Raw genomic sequence first — 12,792 nt, 5'->3', positions numbered from 1 at the left:
TTCTTTGAAAGAGATGGGGAATATCCTTGCCCAGAAGGGACGGAATTCGCTTGGTCCTGGGTGAGCCACGCGTGGCAAGCACACCCTGGCTGCACAGAGGTGAGGCTGCAGTTTGGGGTCTCACTCCAGATGGGGGTCAAAGCCCCCCTTGTCCCTTTGATAGCACCTCCCCAAAGGTGTGTTAAGTTCTCTAAAGCACTTTTTAAGGGAATGCAAAGTGCATCACGTTGTGGTTCGCCCTCTGTGGGGTTTGCTCCTTAATACAGCAGGCAGGGGGAGCTGCTCGAGCTGCCCAGAGGTTCCTCCTTCCTTATCACCTTCCGTATATTTGTGGTCAGCTGTGGCAGATGGGCATTTAATCCTGTCCCCCTGACAGCTGGGTGTCACAGAGCTGACCCAAGAGTTTTATCCAGGTCTTCCATCAAGTGACAACAAAAGGCAGAAGCTCCTGGGGATAACAACAGACAGGCTGGAGGAATAAAACCTCTTCTACGGCTGCTGCAGACAGTCTATTTTATCACCTTTGTTCTCTTTTTAGCCACGTAACTATTCCTGGAAGAGCTAATATTAGGTCCCCCCTGACTATTTCTAAGAAGCTGGAAAAAAAAAAAAAAACAAAAATCCAATTGAATGTCCTCATTTCCAGGTGAAATGATGCTGGCCCTGCTCGCTGGGCTCGGAAAACCATCGGCAGCCCTTGGTGCTGGGAGGCACTGGGATGGGTGCTGGTGGAAGTGACAGGAAGGGAGGCGTTAAAACGACAAAGCAATGCCTTTAATCACGCTGTTTGGAGATACTTTCCTTGCCTTCCCTGGGCATGACACAAGTAGTCATGGAATTGCTTTATTTTGCTCCTTTTGGAGCCAGGAGGACCGCAGCATCCAACAGGACACCTCCCTGTTGGTGCCCTACTGTTTGCAGCGTGCTCCCAGGCCCATGCTGAACAGTTTTATTCAGGGCTGCTTGAATATTTGCCATGGAGATTGTGGGTTTTGGTCAGAAAACTGGGTTTGCAACTGATCTGGGTGGTGTTTGCTGTCTTGTTTTCTCCTCCTTTCTGAGGGTGAGGGCTGAAATACGAAATCAGACGAATTTAAGGCTCTGAACTGTAAGAAGTGTCTCTGCTGACACGCAGCTTTCAGGTTTTAGATAAAACTGAAAAGTTTATTCAGAATGCTTGTTTAAAAAAAAAAAAAAAAAGCCCACACACAACAAAACCCAAAAAACCAACCCTATACAACCAGAGCCTGCTTTAATATCTGCAAGCATTTTGTGCAGAAGCCCCAATTTTCTGATCAGCTCCGTGATGGCTGCGGTACATTGTGCACTTGAGTGTTCCTGACTTGGGGCTTAATGCTTTGTGCGGCGTTCCTGGGGGCTGTCAGATAATGGGTGCCTGCGACAGCGAGCTCCGCGTCAGGGCAGGAGAAAGTGAGCATTGTGTATAATTCTTGTAAATGAGTGTGAAATGATTCCAGGTCTTATAAGGTTCAGGATTAAGAATATTACAATAAAAGTGAATATTTAAGAGCCGCTAGAGCTCACTCAGTCTGTTTTACGTAGGCTTGAAGTCAATGGGAGCAGGGAGCGCCTGGCGTAGTGCGGGAGTTGGCTCCATCCAGGATGGGGACCAGAGCTGTTATTAGGTGTTAAAAATAACACTGAAATTCAAGAAATTGGAGAAGAAAAAAAGCTTGGGGGGGTGGGGGTGGGGATTGTAACGAGCCATTTTCTCTTTTCATGCAGTTTTCATATCCACCAGGGCCAAAATGGTGCTGGGAGGTTTATGTAGCATTGGAAAACAGAGCCTGGGTGTCGAGTAAAGAAAGGAGAGTGTGAGCTCTGAACGGAGCACCAGCAGACCAGCAAGATGGAGAAGCGCTGCAGTGCCTCATATGTCGCAGGCAGGCTTGCTATTCTGAACGTGATGCACACAGGGCAAGAAGTGCTCATTCTGTTCTTTGGTTTTGCGGAGTTAATTGATTTTTGTGGAGTTAATTGATTTCTGAAAGAGGTTTCCCATTGTTTTCCTTTAAAACCTCAGAGGGGAAAATCTAGATTACTACTGGGGACTTTGGAGAAAAAGAGACGACTCCTGATGAATGATCACTAAGTGCTAAATCCTTCCTGAAAATGTGACTTTCCTGTTGCTGAGGTTCTCAGCAAAATGGTTTTTCTGGTTTCCAGATGGAACTGTAGGCATCAAAGTAAATTACTAACAGAGACGTTCTCTAATGAGCAGCAGTTTTGGGAATCCTTGCTGAAAACCAGTTTTTATTTCTTGGTTTCTGGTAAAGTTTCACTGGCTCAGAAAAATGGGGAAATGGTTTGGAGGACATGTAACCAAATAAAGCTGAGTGTTGGTTAGAGCTGAGGTGCACTGAGATCATGGTAAGGAACCGTCTGCTTTATTTTGAGTTGGGAAGGTTAACTCACTCTCTCCTCTTTGGATTAAACAAAATTTATCTCCTTGTAGAAGGTAACCTTTGGGTCTTGTCTAGGATGAAGTCATGCCAGTTGGACATGGGCAATGTGATGGAAAGCCGTGCTGACAGTGTTCTGCCCCTGCTGATGAGAGCAAGCGGGTTGTCATTTGTGGAGGGAATAGAGGGAAATCAAAGTTATTCCGTGTCCTTCATCCAGGAAAGGCTCGAGCACCCCTTGTGTCACCGGGGGTAGTTTTATTGAAGGGAAGCAAGGCTCTGCCAGCCGTGGCACGGGACCTTCACTGAGACTGCAGTGTTTCTACACAGTTGCAGCCAGCTTGGCTGTGCTCACACGTGTGGATATTACAGACCCAATCTGGATGTTTGTCCTTCGGAGGCACAGAGGAAGCCCTCCCCGTTCTTGTTTGTGAATCGGATGGGATCAGCGTGCTCCTAACGGAGCAGTTTGCAGGAGGCTGAATCGGCTTCTCTTTATGGCAGAGCTGACATCTGAGCATCGTTATCCACTGAAGGTATCAGCATTAAGTATTTATGTGCCCGAAATTGCGCATCGGTCGTGCTTATCCAGACACAAAGTGGGATAATGGCAGAGCTCTGAGTTTATTAATAGAACCCAGCAGCCAACATACGGCTGCACAGTGGAAGCGGAGTAAAACATAAGCCACGCGTTTCTTTTTAAGAATATGCATTTCATATCTTTTCACGCTACACAAAAATACTTCTGCGATGCTTTTGCAGTTAGGTTGCTGTCCCCAAAAGGTTATTTTTATGTTTTTACAACATAGCTCGATAAAGAAAAACGTTGTTTTATAAGCAATCCTGTATGCTTTAAATCCACCCCCTTCCAAAAATAAAATAAAATACCCCAGCTAGATCCAGACTCCTTGGTTCAGTGTACTCGAGGAGTTTTCTGGCTTCATTTGTAGCTGCTGGTACCTCTGGTTTGCTCTGTGGTGCTTCATGCACTCCAAACGCCGCTTAGGTCCCATCTGGCTGAGAGGTTAAGCAAGCAAGGGCCACACGCCCAGCATTTGTTTTAGCATTGCACCTTTGATTCTGTCTTGTTTTTCACAGCTGAGATTCTGAAAACTCTCCTTGATTGTCTTCAGCCACGTCAGGCAGTGCTTGATGTGTTTCCAGAAGCAGTAGATTTGGGGAGCAATTTGAAAAGATGATCTTGCTGTCTTACCTGGCTTATGCGAGTAATCTTGCCTCCTTCTTTCGTGAGGAACTTTATATTCCTCTTTATTTTGTGTAAATCTAGGGTGAAACAAACATCTACCGTTCCCATAGATAGACTGCATGGCAATTTTCAATGGCTGCCTGTCTAACTTATTTCTCATGCCATGTTCTAAGCATTGTTAAAATCCTTAGTTTACAAGAATTACGCTCTCGGAGGTGTTAGGACACTCATCCCGCCTGACAAGGTTCCTTTCCAAGAACCTGTGAAGCTTAGTTTATAGCACAGATTTTTCCCGTGTTGAAGTTTATAAGGATGAAAAGCCCCATGCATAATATATCTATGGAGCTTTAGTGACAAAAATTGCTAAGCACATTATATATAAATAGCAAACTGCTTTCTTTAGGGACTGATACAGACTGCTCTTGAGATAGCTAAGTAGGCAAGTATGTAGTAAAATATTGGTATATTTAGCACTCCAGAAGGCAGGAGATGGTGTTCTGACTTCACACCACATGGGTGCCTGAAGTCTTTACCTCTGCATAATCCCTCGTACTCAGCAGTGATGCTGGGGAGCATTTGGGACTGAATTATAAGCCTCACTGCCAAGCAAAGCACCAAACGGCAAAGGACAGTTTTGGAGGGCAAAGTGTGGACCTGGCTCTGTTGAATCAGGAATAGCTGGGAAGGCAATGCAGGAAAAGCATGGGGCATCTTCCTGGGATTTTGGCAGAAATGTGTTTTTTAACATCTGCCTGCCTCGTTGGTTCTTACAGGCAACTGCTTGGGTGTATGTACTATGCTTTTTTTTTTTTTTTTTTTTTAAATAAACATTTTGCATTAAAAAAAAATAAAAATTTACATAAAAAAAAAAGAAAGAAAAAAGAAAAGAAAAAAGAGCAGCATGTAAATGGTTATGGTCATACGATGAGGCTGGTCTCTGCCTTGCCAGGCTTATCACAGTAGTGAAAAGGGGAGAAAAGTCTCTGAGCTCTAATGGCCAGAGGGCTTGTGGGCAGCTCTCTTAACCCTTCCCAGTTCAAAACAGGTGTTCCTCCGGGATATTTTTTCCTGGATGTGCAAATCTGTGCAGAGTTGAGACCTTCAGCTCACCCTCTCTTCCCAGGGGAGTTGGAAAGGCTCAGACATGCTTGTGATGGGCACACCAGCCTGAGAAAACTGCAAAGAGTCTTTGTAAGTGTCATCTTTGAGTCAAACCCACCAACTCTCTTGCATAGCAGCCCCCAGCTCTTTCTTCCTTTTCCCCCAGCTTTTTATAAGAACATTTTTGCTGTTGTTGTCAAGAATATTCATCCAGCACTCATACCCACACACACTCATTTTGTGCTGAGGTAATGATGTCTGATACCTAGTGCGACTTTTTTTTTTAGCTAAAATAAATGAACTGGTAGCGTTGTGTTGCAGCTGGGGAGGGGAGCTGTCGTGACCTGGTGGTGCCACGCCGCCTTCCAAAAATGCTGCCCTTCTGAACAATGCCACGCTTCTTCAAAGTGGAGTTTGTACCACGCTGGTACCCCTTACACGATGGGTAGAGCAGCAGAAGGCTTATGTGAAAGCAAGTCCCAGCACTCAACCAACTAGAGAAGCTGCGTACATAAATCTGGGAACCTGGGGTGTATCGTGGAGTTTGGTATTTTGTCATCTTTTAAAACCCTTGAGCAGTGCTAACAGTAAGAGGAAAGCGTTCAGAAACAGTTCATTGGGGAGCTTTGCGTATGATACCGTCTTGGTTTGTGCTGCTGCTGCTCTCTTTGTGCTGTCAGACCATCCCCGGGTGAGTTTTTTACGCCTCGTGCTCTCCTCCAAGCGTGCCGACGGTGGGAAGGTGTGAGCAGACCTGGCAGACGGGCTGGATGATACGGTGAGGATAAGCACAGCGCGGCTCTTACGTGTTCTTGGCCACGGTGCGCTAACAAGCACGAGTCTCATAAAACGGAGCATTGCGGAGAAGAAAACCAAATGCACGCAGGCAAAGCAGGTAGGTCAGTGGCTCTAGCTCAAGAACCTGCAGGTGGCTGGTGAAGACGAGCTGAACTGGAGCTAGCAGCTCGCTGCATCCCGCTCTGCAGAGTGCTGCTGCAGAGGACGCAATGCCTCAGCCCTGTCGCAGGCTTAGTACCTGCCAAGGTGATGGCTGGCTCCCTGCAGGGTTTGGGGGATAGACACACTGGGACCAACTCCATTTTTCTCCTGGAATTGCAAGGTCATTTTCCATCCCCTTTATTTCCAAGCCTCCAGCCACTAGAGGGAGAGAATGTTACATATTTATGGCCTCGTGTGCATGTGGGGATATACATTTAATAAAGGAATTGCTTTTCTCCAGAAAGGCTTTCCAGCCAGCGCTGTAGCTGGTTTTAACCCCTTTATTTATTTGACCGTGGTTTTATAACTGCTCCTGAGATTTGACCTCTGTAGACTTCAGCTGGTCTGCGACCTAAAATTGTAAGTGCTCTGGAAGATGTTAGATGATCCTCGTCCGTGTTTTACACCCTGTATTTGCTGTTGAGCATCCCTGCTGTGAAATGACTTCCTGGGGAAACCTTTGGCTCCTCCTGGATCTGCCTGTCTCCTCGTGTTACCGCACACCCCGCTGCACTGGTACCGCGTAACGTGGTGTGGCAATGCAGAAATGAAAGACATGGGAACAGCGGGAGGGCGATGCCCCTTCCTACCGCTTTCTTCCTGGCAAGCCAGAGACTCTTTGAGCCTATGGCCTGTTTCCTCTGCACTAATAAAAACAAGCCCGAGAGGGATCTCATCTCATTTGAAATTAAAGCAGTGAGTTGGTAATTGTTGTAGGCAGATGAGTTTTAACAATTTCAAAGGACACCAGCGAGGATTGTAGGTTTAGGGAGGGGAACGGGGATGGAAGCTCTAAGAAAAGGAGTGTCAGAAAGTGAATTGCGAATGTTTTTCAAAATGAAACAAGATTAAAATGCTCCTTTGTGGATTGAGCTTGGTGGGGAAGGCTGTGGACTGTCTGTGGTAGTGAAAGGCTGATGAGGGGACTGTGAGACTTGAAGGGATCTTGAAAAGTAGCCTACGATGAAAGCATGTGGTTCTGTTTATCAGGTGAATTTCCATGCCTTTGCAGATGGCAGGTGGGGAAGAAGTCTCTTTGCCTTTCTTTGATTTAACTTCTGTGGGCGATTCAGGGCAGTGCTTTCTTGGGAGAGAAACTTCATGGTGCTGCAGCAGCCTGAAGTATCGAAGAAGAGTGCCTCTTTGTGCAATTATCCCAGCTCTGAAAGTCAGTGGTTAACGGAGGGACTGAACAAAGAGGTTTCCTTCTGCTGATGGGAGCTGCAGATGATGCTCCAGCACAAGAAGTTCTCCGGGTGAGGTTGGGGCTGGTCCCAGCTGCTCCTTTCCCTGCCTGTTTTGCTTGCCCAGCTGCTCCCTGGCTGGTGCAGCTGATGGCAGGCACGAGAAAACAAAGGGAGGAGTGTGGGGAGGCACTGGAAACCTTGAGACCGACCTGACCCAGGTCCGTTAGAAAAGCAGGCATGTAAATACCATAAATGCACACCGTGGGAGAGAGAAAGCTCAACGCTCTCCTTGTTGTCCTGGCTGTTGCTGACAGCCCGGACTTGTAGGGCTGGGCTCTGGGAGCCCTCCCTGTGCGCCTCTCTGCACACCTTGCTTGGGGAAGGGTCTCTCCCCGAGCACTTGAAACTCAGACTGATTGAAGCCATCGAAACGTGGCTGTGATCCGAGGTGCTTAAAGCCCTCGTCTGGGGCCGCGGGTCACAGCTTGCGTTAAATAATTGAGCTAGAGGAACAAGGAGCGAATGCGAAAGGCTCCTCCACGTTCCTCTGTGCATTTTGATGAACTGTGGCCACCACCTTATAAACGTGACCTGCTCATTAAGCCTTCACCTGCCTGATGGCGATGTGAGGACGTGGGAGACCAACCTACTTGCCTCCTGCCATAGCTTTGTTTATTGAGAGCTGAGCTGTAACACTGACAGTCAGGCTGTGCTCCCCTGCAGGCCAGCAGAGCTCTGTGCCATGCCCAGATCGTTCCCAACCATCCCACCGCCGTGGTTGCTGCTGCTGCAGGAAAAAGGGGAAAAGCTGCCCGTCCCAGGGGTCAGTATGTATCTGTGGGTGTAGGACCGGGCTGGGGTGTGTGCTCTGAAATCACCCAGCTCCAGCGGGATCCCCACGGGGTTTGAGGGGGGCAGGCAGGAGCTCGGTGTGATGTGAGACCAGGGAGGGCTGCGCGCATTCGGGGCAGGAGGCATGGCCATGCCGGGGGTGCTGGACACTTGGCCCTGGGTCCTGCCATGGGGCTGAGGAAGGAGCAGGGGGGGTGTGTGGCTTCCTCGGTCCCTTCAGGCCTTGAAGGTCGTGGCTGGGGGATTTCGGGCAGCGGTTCCCTGTAGATCTTCTTGTGAATTGTAATGCTAAGCTCTCGTTCGCTTTAAAAAGAAAAAAACACCTTTTTTTGGCTGCGGATCTTTCTCTAAGTACACAAACTAAATGAATTTATAGACGTGCATTGTGCTACTTGTAAAGCCCTTTCTGTTTCAAATTTAGTTTTATTCCTTTTTTTAATCTCCATAGGATTTTCCCTGAATAAGCAGAAGTAGGGCAGCGCTGGTAACAGATGGACATAAAGAAGGTTTGGATGCTGGAGAGACTTTTAACGGGCTTGGGGATCTGAACCGGGGTGCTTTCCTCGTCACTCTCTGAGTTTAATTTGACTGCAGGTTATTAATTTTCACCTCTGAAGCAGAGACCTTAGCGACAGAGCGCGGGCCTTGGAAACAGGCTGCCACGGTTTAATTAAAGCAGGTGTGGGAGTTTTAAAAATGCCACTGTTGGAAGAAGTTGAAAGATATTAGCAAATCAAATGGGCTGAGGCATGAGTCGTCTTGTCAGTCAGACGGGGGTGAGGAGGGAACGGGAATAGTAAACAAGGTGCTTGGCACGGGACCGCGTTGGCTGGAGCATCTGCGCCTGGGAAGGGGGATCCTGGCCTCTGGGCTGCGTGGTTCACTCAAAAAAAGGCCATTTCCTTTATTTTATGTGTTTATTTTTAACAGGTTTCCAAACCATGGTTTTTCGCTATGGCTTTTATAAGAGCTCTAGGCTGGTTTTGTGCTCTCCAAACCAGAAGCTTTTTGGGGAGAGTGTCCGGATGGCGTGGCCGTGCCCGTTTGGTCATTTACCTCCTTTGCCATGGGAGCACCGTGTGTGGAGCTCGATTGGAGTCTGTTTGCTCTGTGAGTGCTAAATATAATGTACCAAATAACAGCACCAAACACATAAATTAGAAATAACTCTAGTTTGTGCCAAGTATATAGCAAATATGTGTGTATATATATATATATATATATACGCTATGTATCTACTTAAGCATATAGCATATATATAGCACACGTAGTATATTTCACGTGTAGTGCTCTGAACTGGAGAAGTGGCCTCAGAGCAGAGAACTACTACCAAGCTTGGGCTCCCCTGTCCATCCGTGCCACTGTTTCGATGTATATAACCTTGGGCAAGTCAGGGGAGCTCCTCGTGCACCTGGTTTGCAGCTGCAGTGGGGAGATGGAAATCTTTTTCCTTTTTCTCTGGCGAACAGCAAGATCCCGATCGATTACATCAGAGCAAATTATTTTCCTGCACTTGTTCACATCCTTTAATTTATGACTAAGACTGTCTTTGTGTCAGAGTTGGTTCAGGAGGACACGTATCTGGGGCTTCTGAATATGTCATCTCCTATTAAAGAACAAACAATCTACCTTGTAATGTACCATAAATAATAATACTTTGCAAGAGCCTGAAGCGCTGCGTTATTGCTCTGCTAATCTGAGAAGCACTGGGCCATTATGAAAGTATTCCATAGGGTTTGTGTTTTTTTTTTTCTTTTTCCTGAAGGAAGATGCTTATTTCATAGCTGTGCAGTGCAGCTGATTGGTTTATAAAGCCAGGCTGGCTAATTCCTCGCAGAGGTTAGACAAACTCCCCTCCCTTCTCATTAATTAACCTGTAGGACTTGGTGCCTTTTCTTTGCAGTTCAGTAGAGACAATGGCTGCGAGAACCTATTTGTGCTCTCTGGTAGGTAATGAAGAACATCTGCCCGCCGCAGCGATGCGATGCCCGTTGTGAGGAAGGGCTCTCCACAGAGCTCCCACTCGATGGAGGCGATCCGGGGCACGCAGCTCCATGGGGAGCCGCTGGCTGGGGGACCGGGGATGTGTTCCTGTGCCTGCAGCGAGCATTGCAGGGGAGAAGAGGGGTCAAAAGACAGCAGGGGTAATCCCCTCGTAAAGGCAAGAGCTGGGGAAGGAGAGAGGCATCTCTGAAGGTTTCCATACCCATTGAGCAGCTCATAGCAGTGTTCTTGTGGTGTGGGTAAAGGACGGCAGCCTTGAATGATCCACGGGGGATTTTGGCAGTGAGAGGGCGTAGTGACAAAAAGAGATCAGAGGCAGGTGAAATCCTGTGCTGCTGCTGTCCTCCTTCACCACTCGAGGAAATGATCCCCCAGTTTGGGATCCCTGTCCGTCTCAGGATGGGGACCTGACCCTGGAGCTGCCCCGTGGTGCTGCAGCGTGGCAGTAAATGGGGAGGGAGGGCAGGGCGAGTGGCTGCACGTGGCGGGTCGGGCAGCAGAGTGCAGTGGGGATGCCATTAAAGGTTTTTGTGTCTTGGCTGCACAGCTCCAAGCGTATGAGATGAGGTACAGGGCTGGAGATTTCTTTGTGCTTTTCAGCAGCATGATGTGGTAGTGAGCATCCTCCGGCTCGGAGCCGTTTGCTTTGCTTTTGAGTCAGTCTCTCCAGCTGCAAGTAATTAAGAGAAAGAAGTTGCACACGGAAAAGTGGCATTAATCTGATAATTACAGTACTGACATCAGCCACAACTCCTGCTGCAGAGCAGTTTCCAGGTAAACCTTGTCCGTGCCTTCACAGCTCTGCTCACCCGAGATGCAATGTGTTATGGGCTGGTTCTGTAGGGACAGCGACTTCTGGGGGCTGTGGCAGCTAAAATGTGACCAGTTCTTCCGAGAACGAATGGGACATTGTGTTATTAGCAAGAAATGTTTGAGTTCTTATGGGGTTTGTCTGCTGGAACAATCCCCAAGACAAACCGAGGACCTGCTCTGCTCCTCAGATCCAAGCAGCACTGAACTGCTCACTCTCGGCAGCAGGAATGATGTTTTTGTGGGCTACATCACGGGGAGGGAAGCAGTGCACAAACTTGCAGTGCCCAAACCCTGCACGCTGGAGCTGGCCTCTGTTTCCCCTTAGCAGTGGGGGTTTTATTCCCAGCACAGGGTCCGCAGCACCGCTCCGTGGTGCTGTGTGTGACTCCAGTGCCTCGTCTGAAACACAAAATCTCTGCTGTGTGCCAGTGGGGCTACCTGCAGCGTGCTCATGTTGGAGCATCCCTGCTCCAATGCCTGGCAGAGGAGCCAAGCTGTGAGGCCTTTTCCCCAGCTTCTCCCAAAGGGCAGGTCTCTTCCCCTGCTGCAGGGGTGCAGAGAAGCTGGCGGGTGGCTCTTCCCCTACCTGTGTGTCCCGTGGGGTGGGTCCCCTGCCTGCTGCCTGGCCATTTCGTGGCGATGGAGGCGATGAGGGTGTGTGTGCTCGGTGGAGGAAGCCCAACCGGGTTCTTTGGGGTTTGTGTGCAGCAGAGAATTGCTGCCCCGCCGGTCTGGGCGAGGTTGGATTTGTTTGCAGATGGATGCCGATTCAGGGATTTGGCAAATCTCTGCTTCTCGCTGCCTCTCGTCACCTTCACAGGGATGGAGAATTAACCTGGCAACCTTTGGTTTACTTCCCAAATCTGCTTAGCATAGCCAAGGGCTAGGAAGTGAAGCGGAGGAATATTAGCCTTATTGATGGGCCTAATCAACAGCTGACAGTGGGAGGAGAGAAAGCGGTGTGATTTCTGCGGGTGTGCAAGAAGCCTCCACACAAATCGACCTCCCCCAGATCCACTTCGCCAATTAGAGCGCCGCGATGGGACGCACCAGACGAGTGCTGCCCCCGTTGGCGCTGTCAGGGTGAAGCTGGGTGTCCCTGTGCCTGCAGTCAGCGGTTACTGGTACCCTTCGGTGTGGTTTTAAGGTGATTTTGTGCTTCGCAGGGTCCTGTGTTATTCGTGTGTGTGCTTGACAGTGCTGCAGGTCTCTCTTCTGGTCCTTCCCTGTAGGAAAAGCGTTTACCCTTCAGTGACAGGTAACCCAACCATTGCTTTTATTTTCAGTCCAATTTCTGGGGGAGGCAATGCCCCTGCATTCGGGACACGTCTGCCCGTCAGTTCGTCCATCCCAGCTCTCCCCAACCCTTTTGAATCATTGGTGACGTTGCAGTGGATCAGAATGACATCGCAAACGGGTGCCATATCCCAGGGTTTTGTGAAAACCTGGGCTGCACAACGATGTGGCCACCGCTGCATTATTCAGCAGGGAATTGGACATCCCTTCCAGAAAGATTTTGGAGATGGATTTTTAAGACCAGACCCCTTTTTGTATAAATAATTTTCCCGGCTTTTCTGTTACTTAACGTAGGCAGCATTCTGCAGTTGGGGCATCTCTAAGCTGTTGCCTCCTGACTTTTTGCCGTCCATCTCCAGGAATAATGACGGCTGCCAGCGGCTGTGGGAGGTGATGGGATGTGGCGTGATGGAACTGGAGCAGGCTCCGTGGGGCCCAAGTGGCACCGAGATGCTGGGCAGCATCCCCTTGCTCTTGCCTGTGCTTTTGTTCTGGCTTGCTTAAATAAATAAGTGAAGACACCTAGGCTCCGGCGCGGGGCTAGCAGAAAGTGGCAGTCACGTGGAGCCGCGTGTGGTGCCCGGACTCAAAATCTTCAGCTGCAGGAAAAATGGTGACTCCTCTAGAGGTCAGGACCGGGAGATTCAAATGCCCTTCTGCCCTTGAGGCAGGAGCACACAGTAAAAAAAACAAACACAACACACCATAACCCTGCAAACAGCCCTAAATCCTCTGCGGGTGTGATGGGGGAGGCTGCAGCTCCCCGACACGTTCTGCTCTGTCCTGCGCGTGGATGCAGGGTACCCAGAGCAGGAACCCACACGGTCTCCGTGACTTTATCTGCCCTCCCATGCCCTTGGGGCTGGCTGCAGGCTTCTTCAGGTGCCGGAGAGATGTCAGGAGTGTTGCT

At 49.1% G+C, this 12,792-nt stretch overlaps 1 protein-coding gene across 12 annotated transcripts in view; it reads left to right on the top strand.

The window, feature by feature from the left end:
* The window catches only part of ARHGEF9 (Cdc42 guanine nucleotide exchange factor 9), a 171,648-nt gene that overhangs the window by 43,809 nt on the left and 115,047 nt on the right, over window positions 1-12,792 (top strand). The window lies entirely within an intron of this gene.

The sequence above is a fragment of the Anas acuta genome, chromosome 13, assembly GCF_963932015.1.
Source record: "Anas acuta chromosome 13, bAnaAcu1.1, whole genome shotgun sequence".
Classification (NCBI taxonomy): domain Eukaryota; kingdom Metazoa; phylum Chordata; class Aves; order Anseriformes; family Anatidae; genus Anas; species Anas acuta.
The sequence above is the reverse complement of the archived record's forward strand: the minus strand, read 5'-3'. Positions and strand labels throughout refer to the sequence as shown.